Source organism: Zingiber officinale, chromosome 6A (genome assembly GCF_018446385.1).
Source record: "Zingiber officinale cultivar Zhangliang chromosome 6A, Zo_v1.1, whole genome shotgun sequence".
Lineage (NCBI taxonomy): Eukaryota > Viridiplantae > Streptophyta > Magnoliopsida > Zingiberales > Zingiberaceae > Zingiber > Zingiber officinale.
Genome location: NC_055997.1, coordinates 77,826,259 through 77,834,156, shown reverse-complemented (window position 1 = coordinate 77,834,156; position 7,898 = coordinate 77,826,259). Strand labels below are relative to the sequence as shown.

The 7,898-nt window shown below is 40.4% G+C and overlaps 1 long non-coding RNA gene across 1 annotated transcript; it reads left to right on the top strand.

The window, feature by feature from the left end:
* The first annotated feature begins 632 nt into the window (after positions 1-632).
* On the top strand, positions 633-3,064 carry LOC121994095. The gene is made up of 3 exons (XR_006115579.1): positions 633-1,296; positions 1,368-1,466; positions 2,893-3,064. It is a non-coding gene; the product is annotated as an uncharacterized LOC121994095 (long non-coding RNA).
* Positions 3,065-7,898: the final 4,834 nt, after the last annotated feature.

The following is a 7,898-nucleotide window of genomic DNA, read 5'->3' as shown; positions in this document are numbered from 1 at the left end:
ACCACTTGCTCTGGCAGGAGTTCATGATGTATTTTATGCGTCCATGCTGAGGAGATATATGCCCAACCCCGCACACATTTTGTCAGATATATCAGTTCCCATTCAGCCTGACATTACCTACAAGGAGGTTCCGGTATGGATTCTGGGCCACAAAGAGCGTCAGTTGCAGAACAAGACTATCCAATTGGTTAAAGTCATATGACAGTATCATTCTGATGAGGAGGTTACTTGGGAGCTCGAGGATACGATCCGAGCTTGATACCCCCATCTTTTTACATGAGATATGTGGGTTAATTTCCGTTCAGCATTTATACTAGCTATCTATTGTTAGTACTTGCTGATGGTAAATAACGAAAATTTATGGACCAAATTTTTATTACTGGGGGAGAATGTAAAATACGACACTCAAATAATAATAAAATAATAAGATTATTTGAGGAATAACTTTAATGGAATTTTTAGAAATTTTTAAAAATTTTCTGGAATTTAATTGGAGCTCGTATGACGTATGTTAAGGGAATAAATTATTGGGCCAGGGGAAAATCTGTTTAAGCTACCCTATTTAAACGAGGAAATATTTAATTTATTTAAATATTTCTTTTCTTTTCTTTTTCTTCTCACACCGTGTGCTAGCCTTCATCGCTCGATTCCCCTTCCTCTTCCTTCTCCCTTCTCGCGTGATGTCGAGCCACAGCCGCCCCAACCCGACGTTGATGACCTCTTTATCTTCCCCAACCGGCGCTGCTTCGTTTCCTCTTCTCCCTCATGACACAACCTGTCGGCCAAGGGAGATCAGGCACTTTTGTTCCCTGTTCTCCCAATTTCCTTCTCTCCCGATTCCTCTCCATCTTCCTCGTGTCTTCCTCGCCACCGTCAGTCACAGGCCGAGCGAGAGTGCCCTAGGTGTCGCCCTCTCCCATTGCATCGCTTCGTCATCGCACGGAGCAGCGCTGACGCCCCTACAGCTGAGCGCCGATACCAATCCATCACCAACTGATTTCCTCTTCGCCGAGCCCTAGTTTTGATTCACCGATCCTCCCTTCCCTTCGTGCTACCACTGACCCCCATGGCCGACGCTTGATCGCCGCTGAGCACCATCTGAGGGACAACTCGTCGACACCTTTTTTTTATCCAGCTGACTGTTACTGATCTACCGACGCTAGCATTTTCAGGCACGAGCAAGGAGTACCTGTGCTCTGCCTAGTTTGGTGAGGAGGATCACTATCAGAGCAGTGTTTCCTTTATGGAATTAAAGAGGAGAACACAAGCTCCTCATAGCTACGGATTTGTTTTGGGGTAAGGCTGTGAACTGATCTTGTATTCCATTATAGGGTTAATTGATAGATTTTCTTTGATTGGGTGATTAGGTTAGTAGCTGATGGAGGTATGGGCAGCAGTAGGCACCATCAGTGATTGTCGGCTATGGGTTGCCCTCTGATCATAAGCTACTAGTGCATCTAGATTGGGTGAGTATTAAGGTTGATTTCAGTTCTACGATTTGATTAGTGTGATGAATACTAATCAATTGGATGAATTAAGTTTGTTCGATTTATGCTGAGTTGACTTAGTAAATGGATTGCTACATGATGAATTAAGGAGTTGATAATATTGGGCTAAATATAATTCAATCAAGGAATTGATATTAGTGAGAGTTAATCACTGATCGTATTTGGATTATGGCTTCCCTAAATAGGCTTAGAGATTTGATTTAGCTATTTAATTCATATATAATTAGCTAAATCTGTATATCATATGCCATAGGACCTTGATTTGAGACGAGCATCTCGATGTGGGATTTTCTGATACGATCTCCACTTTTGAGGCGGGTACCTTGATTTATCTCTTTTGATAATGTCATTTCGATATGTGTAATAGGTTATAGCCACTAGTAATAATTATGTTTATCTTTGTTTTGGTATATCACTACTTGATACCTATAGCATGTCTTTGTTTGTTATTATCTGTATGCATTTAGACTTATATTCTTTTGTTTTTATCATGTGTACTTATGAACATATAAGTAGTGACATACATTGCCTTACTGTGTACAGGACTAGCTACTAGACATATCTGACATGTGTACCTAGTTTCATGATACTTAGATTCTTATTGGATTTCTTTACCTTTTGGTATATATTATGGAGGTGTTAGGATTTACATGCTTAGTGATATGCATCATTTTGCATGATTGCATGCTGAGCGATTGTCAGCTCTATTATTGTTGAGCACATCGCTTTAGTTACATGGATCTACACACACAACTACTCATGGGTTAGTGGTATATCAGGTAGGGTGTGTTGCAGCAGGTTGCTCTGTCAAGGGCTCTGCTGGCCCGCTCATGGGTAGTGGTGATGCAGCATGGTAGCAGGATAGGGATCCCTTCTCTAGATTGTCTCAGGGAGATGAGAGCATTGAGCTCCTCCACTTATGATTTGGGGTAGGAGGATAGGTGTACTCCGACAGCATCCTGTCCACTCGGTCACTCAGGAGTAGTGATGACAGAGTGCACAGTTGTCATAGCCCTACTCACTCGGTCTCACGATCGCGTGTGAGATGGCTGACTGACGTTAGGGATGACCAGGACATTTTGCATTATATGCATGGATTGCATTTATTGCTTGTGATTGCTGCATATTGGATGCTGCATTTCTGTGGTTACATATGATTGACATGCATACAGGAGACATGATTAGTTGGATCTGACAACCTTTATGTCAGGATAGGAAGCCCAGGTGAATACAGTTTTCTCCTGTCTTTTCAGTTTTACTTTTCCAACTATTGTCCAGGAGACTGCACGACATAATTATTATTATTTGATATATTGTAATATGCATGTCAGCTTGTTACCCGCTGAGTGTTGGACTCACATTGTTGATATATTTTCTATTTCAGGTTGAAGCTGTCAAGAGGTTCCAGTCGCTAGTCCCCCACTAGGTGTCGAGATGACTTTCTGGTTTCAAACTTTCTTTGTTTCCTTGTTTTGTTATGTCTACATACTTATGATGTGTAGTTCTTGTACTTATGGATTTTTATATCGTACTTCGGGTATGATGCCCATGTTTTCCGTTGCGAAGGTTTCCCATTGTGTTGTGTTTTTCCTCGTTGTAGTGGAGTAGGTATTATTATAAACTACATGGTTGTGTAGTCAGTTGGAGGTTGATTTATTATTAACTGCGTGGATTGTTTTATTATTGTATGGTATATGTTCCAACCGTGTTGATTGATGATTGTGAGACTTGAGGACTTTATAGTTAGGTCCCAAATTGTCACCCGTATAGGGGAGATGCTACCAAAATTTTCTCTAGCAGGGACTCCCTCGGGGTGTGATAATAATAACGAAAACAACAGTAACACACCAAGTTTTACTTGATTCGGAGCCTTCGTAGACTCCTACTCTAAGGCTCGCACGTGAGAGTGCTTTCATTGGGCAATCCACTAATAGTTTGTAAGAAAGTTACACAATAAGTACAAGAACTATAAAATGAAGTTAAAGATAACAAGGAAATTAAAAATTGAGTCGCAGGTTGTCGGAGAAGCTTCACACCATCGCAGGAGCGTCATTAGAGCAGCGCGCAAGAAAGCAGTTGCAGAGAGAAATTGTTGTGTTGTGCTCCTGGTGGAAGGCTACTTATATAGGCAGTTTTGGGCACCTGGATCTCTTTCGGGTGCTTGGATCATGAAGTCAGCCATCCAATCAACGCGCTCCATGCTGGTGACAAGATTGATTTTGGGCATTCCGGGCGCCCGAACCACTCCGGCCACTCGGATCCCTTTCGAGCGCCCGGACAAACTTTTCCAATAGCCTTTATTTCCTACAAAATAAAGTTAGTCCGAGACAATAAAACTTATACTACCCTGCAAAACAAGTGTTAGTACAATTATAGTCAAGATTAGTAATTAGATTTTGTCTCCTCGACCAGAATCTAGTCAAGATCTGAACTTAGATTTTCCAAATGGATCTAAGTTGGATCGACACCTATTATTCCCTCAACTGGGAAATGCATTTTCACCAAGTCACTCTCCTCCAATGACTTATCTTAACTTACCACTTTGCTAGACATTCGGTCAGCCCGTCGACCTGTTTGGACTTCATGCCAAATATCCAGTCGGCCCATTGACCAAGCTGGATTTCGTGTCAAATGTTCGATCAACCCATCGACCTATATAGACTTCGTACCAGCTATCCGATCGGTCTGTCAACCTAACTGGATTTCTTACCAGATATTCGGTCAACCCATCGACCTATCTGGACTTCTCCTGCATACTTAGTTAAATTGTTAGATCACATTAAAACCTAATTTAACTTACTTTGTCATTCATCAAAACCTGAGTTAGACCGTTAGTGCAACCTGCACCAACAGTAGTGTCCCTTTTTGTTGCATCCAAAGCACGTGACATTTGCCTTGTTGTTGGGAGTGGACTTGATCTTCTGCAGATCCTTTTTGGTGAAGTCTTTTTTCCTTCTAGTGAACATTTTTCTTACCAGGTTTACTAGATGTTATTCATCGTCTGAGTCTGGGTCAGCCTCATCTTCTGATTCTGGTTTGGTTTTGGACTTTTCTTTAGACGATCTTGCAATGAGAGCAATACCCTTCTCGGCTGGTTTGGCGTTAGTCTATTTATGCAGTTCTAGTTCACATAAAAGTTAATCTAATTTTAACTTAGATGGATTCCTCAAAATTTTGTAGACATCCACAATGAATGCCCATAATGCATTTCGAGGAAATGCATTTAAAGCATATTTTATTAGATCTTGGTTCTCCATCTAGTGGTCGATTGTATGGAACTCATTGAGGATGTCCTTGATCCTTGCGTGCAACTGACTTGCAGTCTCTCCTTCATGCATTTTGATATTAAATAGCCTATTTAAAATAGGTCTCTTTTAATTACCTTTACGTCGTCGGTCCCTTCGTGTAGTTCTATGAGCTTGTCCCATAGCTCCTTTGCGTTCTTGTGTGGTCCGACATGGTTCAGCTCCTCCTTCGTTAGACCGCATTGAATTATGTTAAGGGCCTTGAAGTCAATCTAGACCTTCTTCTTCATCTACAGATTCTAATTTTCCAAATCAATTGATGTTCCAGTGTTGTGGTCGACTGGTGCCTTGTATCCTTTGGTGACACTGAACCACTAGTTGAAATTAGTCTTCAGGTATATTTTTATTCACCTCTTCTAGTACGGGAAGTCATCTCCTTTGAATAGTGAGGGACGAATGGTGTTAGATCCCTCGATTTAGACCATTAATTTTCTGAAATGAGAACTTAAGATAGATACCAAGACTTGGTCTTGGGGTAAATTGTATGGGAAAAAGATAGAGAATGTATAATTAAGCGTTAGAAACTGAAAAATCGAAAAAGCAATGATCCCCCTGCTCGATTGATGGTTACACCAATTCAGAGCTAACTTGGCTTTGATACCACTTGTTGGATCGTAAACACATGAGAGGGGGGAAGGGTGAATCACATGTCCTTCTTTTTTTTTTTGTTTTGAAAAGTGAGTGTGCAGTGGAATTAAAATATAGAAACAAAAAAGTCAAAACACAAGTACGCAAGCGGTTTATTTGGTTTGGAGCCTTCGACGACTCCTACTCTAAGACCCAGGTCCCATAGACTTATTGATGGGTAATTCACTAAAGACCTTTTCTGAAACCGTCGGAAGAGAGAATTGAGTACAAAAGAAACATGACAAGTGTAACACACTACACTTTCCTTTTCAGCAGAAATTAAGTACAAAATTTAAATTATCGTTGCCCAACACTTTTCGAGGATGATCGGCTTAGGCTCGGTATTGGATGGCTCCTTAGCAATAGCCAAACGCAGCAACATCGTAGTGGAGCAACAATGGGAAGCCGGAGCAGTCAGAACTTCAAACAGATGCGTAGAAGCTTGTAGAAGAGTTGATGATGAAGCCTTGGTCAAGCAGCTCCTTTATAGAGTGTGGAAAGCGCCTTCCATAGCGTTAAAGGAGCCTTCAATGCATAAAATCTGATCTCGAACAGTTAGCCCCTTATCGTCAACGAAGTTTGACTTTATTCGATGGAAGACGTCTTTCATGAACAGTACTCAAGGCGCCTTCAAAGCTCTTGAAGGCGTCTCAAGAATTGTTCACTCGAGGCATTTTGTGCTCCTTTTGTCTTGCAAAATATGTTAGTCCAATACTAAAATATCTAACTTGCAAAACAAAGTAACACAGTACTAATAAGCAGTAATAATTAGTTCACGTCCTTCCAAAATCAGGAATTAGTCAAGGTCTCAGTTTAAGGATCCAAAATGGACCTAAACTTGACTAGCACCTAAAGTCTAAACTTGGACTCGTCCTTACAGGAACTCTCTCCTTCAGTGACTTACCTTCACTTACCAACTCACAATCTATTGACTAGCCTCTTAACCCACCAGGTCTTCACGCCCATTGTCATGTATGTAGACTCAACTAGACTTCAACCAGCTATCAGCCCCCACAGACCCAACCGAACTTCCCGCCAGATATCAGGTCGACCCTTTGACCTATCTGAGCTTCGCACTAATTATCAGGTCCTCGGACCTAGTTGAATTTCATTATGATGTCAGGTCCCCTAGACTCGTCAATCCCTGCACGCTTGGTAAATGCATTAGATTACAAAAATATCTAACTTAACTTACTTATCATTCATCAAAACCTGAGTTAGACTATTTCTGCCACATAGGACTCTTGATCCATCTCATCAGCATGATTTGCCACCTCCCTAGGTTCTTTTTTTACCGGAAGAACCCTTCCCCTTCCTTTTCTTCTTTGCCATTTGAGAGAAAAACTAGCTGTACCTTGGGAAAGAAACTCACCGCCCAAGTTGTCCAATGAGAGAATCTTGCATTAGTTGTCTTGGACCAACTTGCTAGTGAGTGGGAAGCCTCCAAACCTCCCCCAACCACTTGGCAACACAGCCGTGGAAGGGAGGGGCAGCCCTTGACCGGAGGGGATGGCTAGCGCTGGTGAAGTTAATCGAAAATCATTGGAAAAGCAAAAAATAGTCAAAACTATAAATTGAAAGGAGATTGTATATGATTACTTACCTTAATGGTTAGGCCTCTAAACACCCTTAAGAAAGTCCCCTACAGCCCATGGAGGACACCCACAGCAGTACGAAAACCCCCTTCCTACCAATGAAGTAGAAGAAAATCACCTCCGACCATGATTGAGGGTTGCTCGCAAGCAAGAATCTCACCGGAGCACCAAGAAATATTAGAAAGAAGTTGGATCTTCTTTCACTAACCTCCCGACCCTCACTTGTTTAACTGAGATCTTTCTCTTTCATGCCACCTCTAATCATCACGTTTACCCATCGATAACTTTGTCGTCGGTACTTAAAATTTAGATCCAAGAGTAGATTTAGACACCTCTTCACAAGAGCTATCTAGTACCATCCATTTTGCACGATTTTCTTTCAATCTAGTTCAAACCTCTTGCTCTTTCAATTTTTTTTGTTTGTTATTTGTTTTAGGATTTAAAGTTTAGAATTTAGGGTTTATAAGTCAAGAACAGAAAAGAAAAAGTTCTAAGAAAAAAATATTAAATTAAAATAAAAAACAATATTTGAAGTTTGAACAATAAAATGTTTTCTCGTTAAAAATAATCTTAAATTAAAATAAATAAAAATAAACTTTGTTCCCTAAAATAATAAAAAGGAAAGAAAGAAATAATAATAGCTTTTATCTATTTCTTTAACAAATAAAAAAGAAATTATTTTATTTTTTTAATAATTATATTATTTAATCGCCACGTGTACATCTAACTACGTATACAAACATGATCTATCAAAATTTTACGAAAACTGTTTAAATTTAGGATACATCACCCCTGAAACGGTTCAGGGGTGATTTGATCCTGCTCTGGGCTGCACCATTCCGCAAACTTTACAGGAGTGTTAA